The sequence below is a fragment of the Neopsephotus bourkii genome, unplaced genomic scaffold, assembly GCF_033783945.1.
Source record: "Neopsephotus bourkii isolate Nb327-2 ecotype Australia unplaced genomic scaffold, CSIRO-AGI_Nbou_v1 NB_168, whole genome shotgun sequence".
NCBI lineage: Eukaryota > Metazoa > Chordata > Aves > Psittaciformes > Psittacidae > Neopsephotus > Neopsephotus bourkii.
In genome coordinates this window covers 7,038,477-7,055,581 of record NW_026900684.1, presented here as the reverse complement: position 1 = coordinate 7,055,581, position 17,105 = coordinate 7,038,477, and the positions used below count along the sequence as shown (strand labels likewise).

At 36.3% G+C, this 17,105-nt stretch overlaps 1 protein-coding gene across 1 annotated transcript in view; it reads left to right on the top strand.

Annotated features, from left to right (window-relative positions):
• The window catches only part of TENM3 (teneurin transmembrane protein 3), a 1,300,329-nt gene that overhangs the window by 333,246 nt on the left and 949,978 nt on the right, over window positions 1–17,105 (top strand). The window lies entirely within an intron of this gene.

Genomic DNA, 17,105 nt, shown 5'->3' with positions numbered 1-17,105 from the left:
CTTGGTGGGGTGTTTTTAGTGCCTCAGTGTTGTTCACAAAAGACAGTGTGAGTCCACGATAGTCCAGGAAAGCCTAGAGAGTGCCCTGTAGCCTGCAGAGCTCCCAGGTTTCTGGATACAACTACCATGTTTGTATGCAGGCTAAAAAGCTTTGCTAATACTGTGTGGCATCAAATTAGTAACTGTAATTTATATTTATGTCTTAGTTGCCCTAGGAGGAACTCTGGTAGAATTTATTTAAACCTGCATGATCTCTTATTTCCTAGGGATAATACATGGAAAGAAAACAGCTCTTCCTCCTTTCATAGTAACTTTGGAGTTACATTTTTAACTTACAAAGGTGAAGCATTCTCTCTTTTTCTCAGATCTTCTGCATGGTGGGAACTTGTGAAGGAAAAAATCTTTTTCTTTTCTTGCAACAGGCCTTCAGTTTGAACTCCAGCAGCAACCAAACAAAAGTTATCTTCTGGTTTATAAAATAGCATGGTGTAGAATGTCCTGTGTGAGCAGAATTTATATGAAACAAGTTAACATTAAATCAGTATTTTACAGACTGTGGGTGTGTGGTTAAGGGGTAGAAGCAGCATAAGAAGTGTTAAGATATCAACTGTCTCCCAGAACCAAAACCAGATAGCTGTGTCAGCATAGCCCTATGCTAATTACGAACAGGGATATGCTTTTAGAGGTGATGTGGGAAGAGAATAAAGAGAAAAGCATGGAAATATGGCATTAATAGTATCAGATCATGTGGAGTTTCCCAAGTAAAAAAAAAAATCCTTGCTGAATCTATGGGTCACATTGAGATACAGTTGCTATAGAGTAGTTGGAAACTTTCAGGTGTTGTAAGAAATATAGTTCTTCATGTTATTATGTTACCATTCCCAATGTTATCTAGTGTTGAAAGTAGGCTATTATTACATTATAATATGAAAACCCACTGGAGACCATCATGTCCAGTCTCTCTAAGTCATTGGGTCTATGTGACCTACTGTAGGAGCAGGAAAGATTTCCAAAATACAGCTGTGGGAAAAAGTATCGCAGTGCTCAGGTAATAGGCCCAACATGTCCCAGAATTGTGTAGTCCACTGTCCAGCTTTGTGCAAAACAGGGATGCATATATTTATACATCTGTATACATCTCTCTGTCAGACATGTTGAGGCATTTGTCTGTCCTTCCTTTGTCCTTGAGAGTAGTGTAATGGAGGGTGAAGGTATTATTAATTTGGTCAGTATTCTCTATCAAATAGTACTTACAACAGAATATGCTGAGGCATAATGTATAATGTAATTATCTGAAGCTTAATCTCAAGCTATATGAGGGAGAGACCGTGTTTTTCTAGTGTTGCCTGTGTAGCTCTTCATTTTAAAAATGGCCACCTTTTTTTTTTTTCTTACTGCTCCTTTCAGATTTTTTGTTACCTATTTTTTTTCTTCAAAGCAAAACCAGTGATTATTTCAAGGGTGTTGAAAACAACAGAAAACATGTGGTTCTGTATTACTTGCTGTGATCATGTTTCTGCTTTTGTTTAGTTACAGCATGGCAAGATTAATACAAGTGTAAGTCAGTCTATACACTAAGACAGTTTTCCATGCATAAAAGGAATCTAGATTAAAATGGCAGGTTGCAAACTCAATATGGCATGTGACAAGTTGACAAATAGTAAATAAACCCTAGTAATAAAACCCAATTAATTTCAAGTCTGCAAATGTATTGAAATAGTTGATCTGGCAAACAGTCATTGTCTCATCCTCAGAAACTGAGAAATTAGTCTGAAAATATCGCAGATAAATATTCTCTGATCAGCTTATAGACTAAAAGTGCCCTACTTCTTTTCTTTTCTTTTTTTTTTTTTTTTAAGGAGACTCTTTTATGTATCTGAACATGCAGTGTTTTTCAGAGTTTCAGATTAAAAAATGACCAAGCCTTCCTTAATTGACTTGAGATTAATATTTATAGTTACTACCTATTCCTTCATTCCTTGAAATTAATTCTTAAATTAGAAGAGCAATGTCTAGACCTTCATGTTCATTGAGGAGTAATAATAAGCACTTAAGGTCAAACACCTTTTCTTTATACCATAAATGCCTGCATGTGTGCTCTGTAACTTCAGATTTATTTTCTGGTTTGAACTTTAGCTGTTTAGTTTGCTTGACAGAGCACAGACACACCATAAGTACAGTATGCGAAGCATTCCCCACGTTTCTTACTGTATTTGACTCGGCAGTTGACTTTCCTTTTGGGAATTCTTCCTCAGTGTTGTAAATATTTATTAAAAGAGTGATCTCATCTGTTTCCTGGTTTCAGTGGATACATTCATAACCTTAAGAATTATGTCTCTTTTCAAAACCAAGAGATACAACTTGACAATTACAAGGGGAAGGAGGGAATACCCTGCACCTTTCAGAAATACATATATTATTGCGAAATATTAATTTGTTGAAAACCTATTCGTGCATTTTCTAGAATATTAACAAAGCAAGTGTATATTTATATTTAGTAAGCAGTAGCACCTGAAAATTTCTGTTTTGAAGTTCTGTGGTATAAAAAACTGTTATTCCCTTTGAATAGAAGACTTGATGGGTCTTTCTAATGAAGAAATACCTAACCTCACTTGGAGTATTGTGTACAGTTCTGGTGTCCTCAACATGAAAAGGACATGAAACTGTTGGAACAAGTCCAGAGGAGGGCCACGAGAATGATCAGGGGACTGGAGCACCTCCCGTATGAAGAGAGGCTGAAAAAGTTGGGGCTGTTCAGGCTGGAGAAGAGAAGGCTGCGTGGAGACCTCATAGCAGCCTTCCATTATCTGAAAGGGGCCTATAGGGATGCTGGGGTGGGACTCTTCATTAGGGACTGTAGTGATAGGACAAAAGGTAATGGGTTAAAACCTAAACAGGGGAAGTTTAGATTGGATATAAGGAAGAAATTATTTCCTGTTAGGGTGGTGAGGCACTGGAATGGGTTGCCTAGGGTAGTTGTGAATGCTCCGTCCCTGGCAGTGTTCGGGCAGAGCCTTGGGTGACATGGTTTAGTGTGAGTTTTCCCTGGCCATGGCAGGGGGTTGGAACTAGATGATCTTAAGGACCTTTCCAACCCTGACTATTCTATGATTCTATGAACAGAATGGTGCTAATTGCTTGCAGATATTAAGCCATGTACTTTTACTGCTTGTAATTAGTTAATAGTCTTGGAACTGTTTTTCCATGATGGGTCCTTAAATATAATATAAATGCTTCTGGCTGGATGAACTCTGAGGCATTAGAATATTAGGCAAGTGTTGTACGTTCATTGTAGGTGTAGTTTACATTTCTTTCTAGTTTTAAAATTATGAGGTTTGTATATGCCACACAGACTGTTATCTAAAAGCTGCTTTTTGGTTTAAACTACCCCAAGTAACAAAGCTTATGGAGAATAAGAATAAATAGCACTGGAAATGCTGAAAAAATCTTCACTACCTAAACAAAACCCCACCAAAGCCTACGTACAAACACCATCCTGATATGTAATGTTTATACAGTGGTACATTAAGGTAAGCAATACTATTGTATATGATGTTTACAGTAGAATTCCACTACCTTTGTTTTTGTTTTTTTTTGGGAGGATTGTTTGTTTTGTTTGGTTTTGGTGGGTTTTTTTGTTTTGTTTTTTAATTTGTACTTTGTTTTCAAGTATAAAATTGGATAGGGGATAACAAGAAATTCAGATTAGTGATTGGATGATTATCTGGCTGTAGTTTGAGAATAAATGCAGCATCCGAACTATTACAGGAATTCACAGCTTCATCACATTAAGGTGCTACATGACAGTGTGCTTTGGATTTTATGCTTCTTGTTTTTCTCCTTTTAGTAATGAATACTAATGAAAGGTTGAGCCTGCAACATTGAAACTTGATGTACAAGTATCAAGAAACAATTGTATTTTACAGGACATGCTCTGTTGTAATAGCAAGTTGTCCTGGGTTCAGCAGTAGCAGTCATTTTTCTCCTTGGTAGCTGGTGCAGTGCTGTGTTTTGACTTTCGGGATGGGAAGAGAGCTGATAACAATGATGTTTTGGTTTGGCCAAGGATTTTCTGAGCCTCATGCTCTGCCAGGAAAGGGAAGCTGGGAGGAAGCAGAGACAGGACCCCTGACCCCAACTAGCCAAAGAGGTATTCCATACCACAGCACGTCATGCCCAGGAGGTAACTGGGAGAGTTACCCGGAAGGGCTAGGGGACTGCAGGGTTGGAGGAGGTATTGGTTGGTGCTTGGTCAGGCTTGGGGGGGGGGAGAGTTATCTGTCGGTTGGTGATGAGGTGTTGTATTCTCTTCCCTTGTTATTTCCTTTATCATTACTATTATTGGTGGTAGGAGTAGTGATTTGAGTTATACCTTAGTTACTAAACTGTTCTTATCTCAACCCGTGGGAGTTGCATTCTTTCTGATTTTCCTCTCCATCCCTCCAGGAGTAGGGGGAGGGCAAGAAGAGGGCAGGGAGCGGGTGGACAAGCTATCTGACTGGGGTTAAACCACGACACAAGTACTTCCCTTTTGTTTGCTTTAAGGTATTTTGATACTTAATGGAGTTATTCAGCAAAATACAGAACTACGTATAAATATAAAAATCTGTTGCTTTTTGGAATCACCAAGTGCTTGAACATCCGCATAAGATTTTGTTATAAGATTTTGTGTTATTCTTAAGCCTGATTAAATAGTTATCTTTCATGTCTTATCTGCCCTCATTCCTTTTAATTTTCAATTTTGGAGTTTGTGTCTGCTGTTCAAGACTTCTGCACTGTTCTGGGATTCCAATGAGACTTCATTTCAGAAGTAGAGAACTGCTGGGCTAGAGGTAATACCAACACATTTCATAGAATCATAGAATAGTTAGGGCTGAAAAGGACCTTAAGATCATCTAGTTCCAACCCACCTGCCATGGGCAGGGACAGCTCACACTAAACCATGTTATAAAAGGTGCTGTCCAACCAGATATGTTCATATTTTTGTTTCTTGTAAATTGAACTTTAAAGCATTGTCCAGGGGAAATAAAGAAACGAAGAAAAAAAAAAAAGAAAGTATAATGTTACTCCTCCGCATTTTAGCAAGAGAAAAACATACAGCAAGCAGAAAGTTAAGCCATAGATTTCTGCCGTTGGTTTGCTCTGTTGCTATTTTTGTATGTGTCAGCAGATGGTGCTGAAATGCAGTTTAGTGTAAAGTCTCGCACAAGAAGTGAAATGGAAAATAATGCTTACAATCTCTTTTCCTTTCTGGGCCATAGGAGGTTTAGTTCCTTGAAGCATCTTCAAGTTTATTTATAGAACTATTTTTATTTCTGAATATTACCAAATTGTGAAAACTATAGTTAAATTTTATTTTGCAGCCAGGGTTGCTAAATTATTCTAGTAAAACGGAAATCATTGTCACACGTGCACTGGTTTTGTTACAAATATGACAATAAAGGACACACGGGCAACCCGAGGAGACATGAAAGAAGTATGTGGGTTCATGAGCAGAATACTTAAAGCAATAGGAACAGTGAATACATTCCTGAGATGCTTGTCATGAATGAGTTAAGAAATTGTACCGAAAACCACCACCAGGTCCTTCCCAGAGGAAAGAAGAATTTACACGCAACAATGACAGAGTAATGGTGCCATCTAGGGATTAGTTCTCTTAGTGCTCTGTCACTATTCTGGGTGTGGGCAGCACTTAAAATGTGAGCAAAGCTTTTAGAGTTATTTTGCCAGTAAGTACACTCTTGCCTTATGTGCTGCTTTGGAATGATGCATACTGAAAGTGTCAGTCCCATTTAGGAAAGAAGGAGTAACTTAATTTCATCTTGTCTTTATTTTCTCATTTTGGCTAAAAGCAGGTGGAGTTTGGGATGCTATTTTCAAAATAGCATGTGCTGTTAATACAGTACTTAATTACAGAATTGAGTAGTATGTTCTCTTTTGTATCAATCAATGCACTGGCCAATTTAATAGGCATATCAGCTTTCTCGTATACCTTTTTTACTGCGTTCCATTGTAAACCTTGAGCAGAAACTCCCCCCAGCTGTAGTCTCACTCTCTTCACACATTGTATTGGATTAATGACAATTAATCAAGTAAGAGAGCAAGAGGTGAAGTATCTCCTCTTTTTCCCACTCCACATTTCTATATGATCAGTGGTACTGCATGTGAGTAATTTATTCAGTGGCAAGAAAGTGATCTTCTTGTACTGGGAAATGTGGACACAGAGGTGAAAGGTGAGTGTCATCTGAGGTTTAGTAGCAGGAATGTGAATGCATGTGTCACTAGTATCGTGAGGTTTTGGGTTGGTTTTTGTTTTGTTGTTTTTTTTGGGGGGGGTGTTTCTTTAGGTGTTTTTTTGCTGGGTTATTTTTTCTCAGATAAAATATAAATGGAACTCTAAAATTTATTGTCCTACATAATATAAAATATATGATTGGCATAAGTACCTCAAAGAAGTCCATTGCTTGCTTTATGCTGACTCACTGGCCAATGAAGCCAGATACCACATGTGGTTACCTAGGCTTTTTTGTATTGTTTTTCAAATAATGGCAGTCTAGAAGTATAGAAAGTAACAGCTGGCCTACACGAAGAATTAAGAGGTGATCTGTGTGTTGTGTAATTCAGATGGGTCTGCAGTCGCCCAGCAGAAGTTCCTAGGTGTGTTACTGTTTCTAGTCTCACTCAGGCTACCTTAGATATTGACTGTGGGAGGGTAACAGCCAACAGACAACAAATCACAAATGCTTTCCAGAAGGAAAGGAGTTCTGCAGAAATGAGGACAAAAGTTCATCCAGCCCGGTGAGGAAGAGATGACTAGATGTACTTTAGATATCCCTGGAAGTGTTCAGTCTAGATGAGGCCCTCAGTAACATGGTTTAGTGATGAGCTTGGCAGTCCTGTGGAAATGGTTGATGATCTTAGAGGTCTTTTTCAACCCAGTTGATTTCTATGATTCTGTGTACAGAGACGCTGTACTATTGCTAAGCCATTTACTCTATTCCTGCCACAGTTTAGCACTCTTAGTAACATGCTGCTTTTCTTCTACCCCGTTGTATCTCCTTTGCACTCAGCAACCATTCTTACATCCAATTATTTTTTCCCCATAACAAGAACTCTTATGTTCTGCTTAGCTGGGATGAAAAATAATAAATCATACATTTAAAAGAGTATGTAAATTTATTTCCCTCTTTTCGTTTCTTGTGGTGTAGCTTTCTTGCAGAGCTTTCCTAGACTGGCTAAACTTGGATAAAAATAGATGGCCATAGTCTGATGCTTCATGTCACTTGTTTTGATAAGAAATCCCCTGTGTTATTTGTGAATACACACATGTTGCAAATCACTTGTGACACAAATGATACAGAAGGAAACTCTTTTTCAGATAGTTTTAAGTTTTGTTTTCATGGACAGTTGGGGGTGCTATGAGCCATCTGAAATAAATATCTGTGTAGAAATCAAAACATTATATAAAGAGATGTGACTATGAAGAACCTATTGAGTGGAGATGCAGAAAGATTAGACATCTGTAATTAAAATAGATAATAGAGACTTCTAAAGAATCTCAGTAATTTATTGGCAAAAAATAAATCAAATTGTTATATGCAAGCTTGTTCCTCAGAGGTTCGTTGTAGTAAATTGTCTAAGCACTGTGTATAAGGTCTCAAATCAACTCTTATGTCAATTACTGTGTAATATTTTGAACACCCCAGTATTGGAAGAATTCTTACCCCATATCTTATACCTTAAAGAATTGTTAAAAACCCAGCTGCACATTAACCACACTTCTCATGAAACACGTTATCTACTTTACCACTCTTGACCTTATCATATGGTAATTTTCTAGCTTTTAAGATGTAATTTTTGAGATTTTCAGAGGTACTCCCAGTTTCTTCCTAAGGTGCTTTTGCTGTCTTAAGTAGTCTTTAAATGATTTACTTCTAGTACTTTCACTTTACATTTCATATGTTGATTGCTTGCTGAACTCTTGCCTTGATGTATGAATAGTGAGCGAAGCTATAAAAAGCTTTAAATTTAATTTGCATCAGCTTCTAAAGTCAGATTATCTCATATTGCAAAGATGAGTTTCCTAATCTTTACTATAGAAACTGTGGAGAAGACATAATAAAAATAACTCACTTTACTACTTAAAAATCATATGTTGAAAAGGCTTTGAGTTACCAATGATTTCATTGGAAATTATTCTTCTTTTTATTTGGATGATTTAGATATAAACCCTAGAAAGGAAGTAAAACCAAACAAATGAAAAAAAGCATTTCTCTTTCATGTGCTACCAGCCTTATCAGCTCTGAACCAAATAGTTTTCAAGAAATTAGAAGATGGTTTAGGATTTTAACATATCCTAAAGTTCCTATTACTGCTTTCATGAAAATCTTCTAACTTGAATTCTCCCACTGGGTAGTGGAGATAGCAATATATTCAATAAGCCCAGTTAGAACCATAGAATCCTGAAATCATATAGGTTGGAATGGACGAATGGATATGGATGTCATGTAGTCTAACTTTATGCTGTTAGTAGGGCTGATTGTATCAGGTTGTCCAGGGTCTGCACAGTTTGATTTTCAGCTGTCTCCAAGAATGGATGTTGCACAGTCTTCTTTTAGCCCCGTTCTAAGACCTCACTGAGAATAAGGGTTTTTTTTTCCCTTCACTGAGTTAAGTCCCATGTTCTAACTTGTGTGCATTGTTTCTCATGCTTCTGCTGTGCATCTCTGAGAACTACTTGACCTAATGTTCTATGTATAGCTGTAAACATCAGTAGGTTCCCCCCCTCTTTTTTTTTTAATTAGTCTGAACAAACTGTCTGCTCTTAAGTTCTTGCGTGTTGTGCCCCTGACCATTTTGATGGGTTTTGGTTGGACTTCCTCCAGAATTTCTGTGTTATACTGGAATGTCCAAAACTGGTCACACTATGCAGTTAATAATACTCTGTGTTAGAAGAGTAAACTTATGAAGGGAGTAAAAAAAAAAAAAAAAAAAAACAACAAAAACAAAAACCACAAACCCACAAAATAATTGTCTGAAATAACCACAGAAAGCAATAACCACACTCATGTTATAAATAGTGTTTAAAGGCCAGTAAATTACAATAAATGATGCTTCTTTAAGGTTCAGGATTTTATGGGAGATCAACTTTTGGGCACCTACCAGGTAGAATACCATGGAGCTTAGTGTAAAGCTATATACAGGAGAAGTGCTTAGTCCTAGATAGTAAAAAAAAAATAAAATAGTGAAAGGTGGGAGAAAAAGGAGGTAATAAGGTAATAGTAAGTGATTATAGGAGAACCACCACTTACTGATGGAGAGTTAAAACCAAACCAAAGAAACAATGTGAAAAATACCATCCATTCAAAATATGGAGTGATAGACATCACTCCTTATTTATTTGAAATATTGTTAGTGTGAAACTGCTGTATCTCAATGTTCTTTAAAGATCTAATTAAAATTATTTATAGTCTCAAAGAATATAAACAAATGAGCTGTAAAAAGTGCGAGCTTTCTTTTAATCTAATATATTTCAAGGGTGGTAAAGGATTGATGTCAAAATATGGTGCAAGTTATCTACGTTTGTTTGTTTTCTTTTCTTTTTGAGTATTTCCAGGAAGTAAGTAGAGAAAGGCAGGCACTAAAATATTTTTTAATGTATACCTTTAAGCTGAATAGTTGTCCTTTCTATAACAGATTGCTATGTGCAACTGAGACCTCCACTTTGTAAGCAGAAGAAAGGGAAAGGAATAGCCTTTGCAGTTAATGCAAGCTCACGTTCCTGGGCCTGATAAAAACCTTTAAAGCCATCTAGCCAAACACCACAGTCCATTTTGGCTCACCACTATAAAAAGAAGTTCCTTCTGCTCTGCGCTGTTTGTATAACTGGGATCATTCTTCTGCTTTTCCCTTTTAGAATGCCTTCATTCTTCCATAAAAAATATTTTTTAAGTAGTATTTAGGAGTGGCAGCTATAATGTACCCTAGTGCTGATTTTAGGAATCATCTACAGGAGAAGAGCATCAGCTCATTCTCACAGGTGTCTCATCTGAGGCTTCCAGTTGAATGAGAAACAAAACACACACAGAAAAAGAAACTAATTACCACTCTAATTTGGCTGGGCCATTTAAAAAACACTGCAAACCTTTCATGTTCTGCAGCAAACATGTTAGAAATCCCTGTGGTTTCAGCAGGAAAAAACAATTACAGATTACTGTTGAAAGATATTTGGGCAACTAAGGAATTAACTGCCAAGAAATAGAGGTAGCTATTATTAGACATTAAATACTATTAAACCCGGCATACTGTCTTTACCTAACTTTTTTCAATTAAGCAAGGGTTTCGTAAAATGTTAAGTAGTATTTCTGAGAAAATACAACTCCCTAGCTGCTGTTGCAGAGGTAAGAAGAAAGGAAACGAGCTGGTGCACCCTCAGCTGTGGCTCACAAGAGCAGCAGAATCATTGGTGATTTTTATTTCTTTTCAAAAGGAGAAATGTTATTTCCTGACCAACTCATTGGAGGAATTTTTTCAAAGAAGGAGAGCCATTGTGCATGTCCACTGGTACTTCACTTACAGAAACAGTGTTTTGTAGTCCCTTGTTACCGTATTGTTATCATCCATAGAAGTCCCTGACAGCCACTCAGTCAGAAAGCATGGGAATACAAAGGAGAAAATAAAGAAAGAAATAACTGTATTAAATTTGTCTATCCTTTAAATAAAGTCACCATTGACAGACACAATCTGTCAAAAAGTAATTGTAGCAAATTTTAACAGCAAGAAACTCATTATTTAAAGGGCTTTTAAATTTCACATTTTATCTCATTCAACAGTAATCTTTCAAATTCTGTTCCTTTATTCTGCTAATACCACTGACTAAACTGCTAACAACATATTTCTCATTTGGGTTGATGTTCAGTGCTGAAGAAAGCTCTTGTCCAATGTGCTAGCATTTTGGGGTTTTGTGGCATTTTTAGCACAATATTCTTGAATACTTTTCACATAAATTGTCTCAAGGAGCTGAGCGTATCTGTGAGGGAAGGAGAGATCAAAAGGTACACCTGTTTAGGTATGGGGCTGTGTTGAAAAGCTAACTGTCCTGCACTCAAGTTCAATTTATTTATTATTATTAATGTTAACCTAAGCATACTTTACCTGGTAAGTCTGCATTGCTCTGGTATGAATCTGAAGGTGGGTGAGTGGTACATGACTGAAGCATTCAACTAGTTTATTCCTTTACATATGTGTCACAGCAAAACAATAACCACCATTAAACCTAGCTATTCTTATCCTTTCAAATTCTTAAAAAAAAATCATATAGTGATTTTATGACACATGTACAATGCTATGCATACTTATGTTCATCTGGGGGAAAACCAGATGAAGTTAGTTTAATGTGTGGGGATCTTCTACATAGTAGATAAATGCCTGCAATATATTATATAGTGCTGAAATCACTAATATTGATCTCAGTTCCTGGCTAAATATGTGGAAATGCGTTCTCTAATAGTTTATGCACTTATGAAAAAAACCCACTTATCTGCCTCTACATCTGTCTTGTATTCTATTTTGATGGGGTTTATAATCAATTCACAGTTTTTAGAATTAAATTGTTTAAATGACATTTAATGCTTTGAAATTTTTCTGAAGAGCTGATTCTGGCTTCTGCTGAGAGTAACTCTTTTTGCCAGACTAAACATTCATGTGAGGATGACATGTAATTGAACTCTGTTATTTTTTATTATTTGTTGCAGTTATAAGTATCTGTATTTTCAGTGTCATCTATATGCCTTCATAACAAACATTAACACCTGTTCAAGCCGTGAAATTTGTTTTAAGCTGTCTTGTACCTTGATTAATCGTTAGAAAGATGAGGATTTGTCTTTAAATGTTGGGGACTTTATACTTTTTCCCATCATTAAGCGTGGGTTACTGTCTTGATAAAAAGACTTATATTAAGATTTCAGCCTCCTTCCTTCCTGATGCAATGAATGGATTCTTCTAAATACTCAGCTTTATTTCTGTAAAGATTCGAGCAAGTTTCTGAAATGTGCTGCTCTTATGGGTGTAAAGGCCTTTTGCAGCTGCATAAACCTAAAAAGGAGTGTGTAGAGCTGAGTTTGTTGGAGTTATTATTTTAAATTAAATCAAAATCTGATCCTGGATGGTTTAGGTGGGGAGCTCTGTACTATTTTTTCTTTTATTTTTATTTTAAATAAATAAATAGACAAATAGCTTAATTTTACTCTGAGAATTGACTCACCTACCAGGCCTTGCAGGGGAAGGAGGGCAGGGCAGAACTAGCAAAATGCTTGGATAACATTTATGCCCAAAATAGGAGGGCAAATGAGCATTCTAGGACAACATCATTGTGAGGTTCAAAGCTATTAATCTAAAGTGAAAACTTTGTACCTTTTCTTCTTGGTTTAGGAAGATAGTCCATGCGCAGTCTTTGTATGGCAAATGAGATACAGTTGCTCTCTGCTGAAAGGAGCTAGCTTTTATCCAAATTTATCAAAGCCATCTGCAGGAGTTTATTTGTCAACTTAATTGGGGAAAAACAAATTATCAATAAGGCATAATTTACTTAGACCTTAACCTTGCTAGGATGTACATTCTGGTAATGTTTCGCTGCTCCATTAGGTGATTGTGCATATAGTTTATGCTTAGACAGTGTATATTTTGAGCATGCATGTGTAACGGAGCTACAAAACCTTAGGCAAAATATTCTGCAGTATCAGCCCTTCAAGGTGACTTTCTTTCACGCTTTGGTGCTTGCATTTCCATTCGTCTGTGTGCCATATCTCTCTTCATATCCAGCTGGATTACACAGAAATTGATCATGATTTTTAAGATAGAGCCAAAACTCCCAGGAGACCGTCTTTATGCAAATCACATTCTCTAGAGGAGTGAATAGATGCTTAGAATAAAGGAAAAGTGGATAATTACCTGTAGGGTGGTAAATAATCATATGCCTTAAAGAAGACAGAAAAATAAGCCCTGTGTGTGTTTGTCTTAGATATTTTTGCCTTTGATATAATTTAGAATTCTTGGTATAGTACTTAATATTTAGAAATGAAATGTCAGTTTACTGACAAAAGAATTTAATCCAGTTATATTTTGTTGCTCTACTGCACATCCTTAATTTATTTTCCTAATCTGTTTATATATTATATCTCTGTAAATGTGATGATTTTTTTTTTGTTGTTGTTTAGGGTTTCTTTGCAGGGGTTCTTGTTGGTTTTCTTTTTTAAGAACTATATATGCATTTCAGACTTAAAGCAATAGGAAATTGGAGAGTTCTGCTGGTCAGAAAAGAGTTATGGTTTGTCTTTTAATTTTTTTTTTTCCTTTGGTTTTCTTGGGGGGTTTGGGTTTTTTTTGGAGGGGGGGAGAAGGGGGAGTTTGTGGGGTTTTGGTGGTTTGTTTTGTTGGGGGTTTTTTTGGTTGGTTGGGGTTTTTTAAGAGGCAAAGAGGCAAAGCCTGTCACAAAAGAATTTGGAAAGCTTAGGAAATAGTGAAATGGATTATGAAATTATAAATACTATATATATATATACACACTAACTCTACTTCTGATGACAAAAGAAAGACATTAAAATGTCTCTTTAAATTTCTCTCATGTTATAAAGGAACTCCAAGGGGTTTTGTGGGCGTAAATTTTATGTGTAATGCTTGAATTATAGAATTTATAATTTGAGGCACAGTTTCAAATAGACAGTTACAATATTTGTGTAATTTTAATCTCAAAGGAAATACTGGTCCACTGACCATTCTTTAAGTGTAATGTGGATGTGGGTGAAGAGCAGCAGTATTACAAGGTGCAAATAGGATTGATTTGCAAGAAAAGAGTTGACTGATTTTAGAGTTTGCAGTGAAAAATACAGGCCTCAGTCCTGAAAAATATTATCAGTTGCTTAATACATGTCTGTATCTTTCTCTGTAAGCCTAATGCATGTGTGTATGTGTAAATAAATACACACACATATTGCTAGCTTGATTAGTTTGGTTTTTTAGGAACATTATTCTTATGCTTCTAATTAAGGAAAAAATATAATTCTTTTCAGGTTCAGTCTAGTTTTTAAAGGAACCTATTAATAAAATATTTATGACAAATTCCAGTCATCTGTATAAGTTCTAAACAAATTTTGGAGCTCTAATAATTGCACTGTTGTGTTACTGTTTTGTTATGCTACTATTCCTAGTTGCCTTTTTTGTTTTGTTAGTAACAGCTACAAACTTGTCAAATATGTAGCTAGTGTGGATTCATGCTTAGGCCAGTTCTACAGATTTTTCTTGTGAAATGTGAATAGGTACCTGCAAAAATGGAAAAATAGGTATCATAAAAATAAAGATATACTAATTTTTTCTTTATAGTATATGTTAAAAGATTTCCCATCCCCCCTGCCCAAAATAATTATTAATTTCTGCTGATAATGGGTTAAATCCTGACTTCTTTAGATAAGGTTCCTCCTGAACTTCATGAACCCACGAATAATTAAATAAATGGGCTTTTTAGTTCTTAGAAAAACAAACTATTTGTTTTTATTTGTAAAGTTTGCATGGTTGAATTTAGCAGGGAAATCTGGCAGTCGTTTATGTTCTACATACATACTCCAGCAGGGCCACCTAGAGCAGGTTTCCCAGGACGACATTCAGGCAGCTTTAGAATATCTCCATGGATGGAGACTGCAAACCTTTTCGCTCAGCAATCTATATTAGTACTCAGTCATCCTTACAGCAAAACACTGTTTCCTGATGTTCAGAGGGAACCTCTTGTGTTTCAGTTTGTGCTCATTACCTTATTATCAGTGACAGTGGCAAGATCCTGTCACTGAAAGCAGCCAGTCTCTGTCCTTTTGACACCTTCCCTTCAAGTATTTATGTACACTGGTGAGATTTCCTGTGAGCTGGAGTGCCAGCTCCCTCAGCCGTTCTTTGTGGGAGAAGTACCCTTAATCATATTTGGAGTCTGAGAGTCACTTAATTGTCTTAGCAGCCCTTTACTGGACTCTCTCTCCTTATTTGTCTTGTGTTGGGGAATCCAGAACTGGACGCAGCACCTGATATGTGGCCTTCCCACTGCTGAGGAGAGGAGAATGATCACCATCCTTGACCTCCTGGTAATACCTTGCCTAATGCAATTTGCCTTATTTTAGGCAAGGACACGTTGCTGGCTTATGTTGACCATGTCCATCAGGACCTCCCAATATATATCTACAACTTTAAAATATATGTGGATTTGAATTTCCTAGGTATTTTTCTTAAACCAGTGGCAAGATTTATCGTTATTTTTCTTTGAAAGGGCATCTATTTTGCAAGAATACCAGAAATTGTGTTTATTGGTATTTTAGAATAGTTCCCAGAGCACAAGGCCTAGATATAGCTACAGTAAAAATTGAGCAGTTGGCTTTCTGTAAATCTTCATCTTGTGGAACCCTTGGTCTTATTGATGAACACTTTACAGAGAATTACGTTCTACTAATTACAGAATCACAGCATTGTTGCAGGACACCACTGAAGAGTCTGGCACCATACTCCTGGCACTACCTTTGAGATGCAGTATGAAGATACTAACAGGCCATGACCCCCATACTTCCAGCGGTGCTGGAACCATTGAAACAAATGTTAACAGATATCTTAGTGATAAAATTGTTCACAGAAAGGAAAATTACAAGTATGTTATGGTTAATAGCTTGTTTAATCCACAATATAATGTGGCTGTCATGAAATGAGATATATATAGGAATATTATTAATTTATTATTTGTAAATATTCACCAAACATGGAAGAAAATTATAGTCAATAAAGGGAACTTCATACTGCGTTGTGTGACAAATATACCTCAGGACCACTTTCTGTGACGTACAGCTTGAATCGCATGCGTCTGGGTCAGCCAGCCAACAGTTATTGGTCCTTATTTCTCCAGTTCTAATTCCTTATGTGTTCTGTATTTACCTCTTACCAATGTTCAGTGCTCCTCTCTGCAGGATTCTCTATATGTTTTTACATTGTAATCTGTAATATTTTTGCTGGGGAAAACCCAGTAGTTAAAAATCAGCAAAATAGGGTTCCTCCTTTCTGGATCTCCATCAACTGAGTGAAAAGGGTGCAGCCTGAAATATGTCTGCAGTGTGCTTTTTTTTCTTTTCTACAGTAGTTATCGCTTCGTTTCATATGAGGGAGCAAAGATGTGATAAGATTAAAGAAATGAAGCTTTAAGTTATCTTCTTAATCCTCATACCTGAGATTACTTTTAAAGACGGTATTTTCTCCTGTGTCAAAGGATGTTCCAGTGTAACTTCTACTAAAATTTATTTTAGAAAGCATGTTGTTTGTAGAGATGGCAAAAATAAGCCTAAGACAAAAATTCACGTCACAGTTTATATTTAGGCAGACTAATACAAATGTAGTGCGTTTTAGTCAAACCTTGGTTCTTTAAGAAGGGAAAGCAAAATTTCTTCTGCATTTTTTTTTTGGTTGTTTTTTTTTTTTCCCCACTAGCAATTTCTTATGTAAACTTAGTCTTTTACCCTTCTATCTTAAGATTCAGGTAACATAATATTTTGCCACTAAAAAGGTCACCTGTTAGTCCATCAGTTGTCTTGTTAGAAGCAGCCTTAAGCTTATCCTATATTTTTAATATTTCATAGGAATTTCATGGGTAGCTTATCTGCTAATTATACATGCTAACCAAAAAGGGCTATTTTGTAATGGGAAAGGTTAGAATCCCAAGCATGAAAATTATGTATCAGTGTCTTTAGCTTTATACCGGAAAAGGTTGGATTAGGCAGTTGATATACAGCATGACTGTACCTTGTGAAGAAAGGTCTTGTAATAAAGAGAAAAAAAAAAAAAAATCAAGGCGAAAGCTGGCAGAAATATGGATTTAAGGGCCAAGCAGGCATTCAGAAATCACAGGCCAAGAAACTTCCTCGTATCTGAAGTCAAACTCCTGCCCAGTTTGAGACTACAAATATTTTTCTTCTTTGAAGTAAATATTAAAAATGACTAGGTTCATATTATTTTAAAATGAGCTATGCTTTAGCCAATTCTGCAAGCATGAAGTAGGCTTCTCATGCATTGTTTTTTATCAAACTTGCATA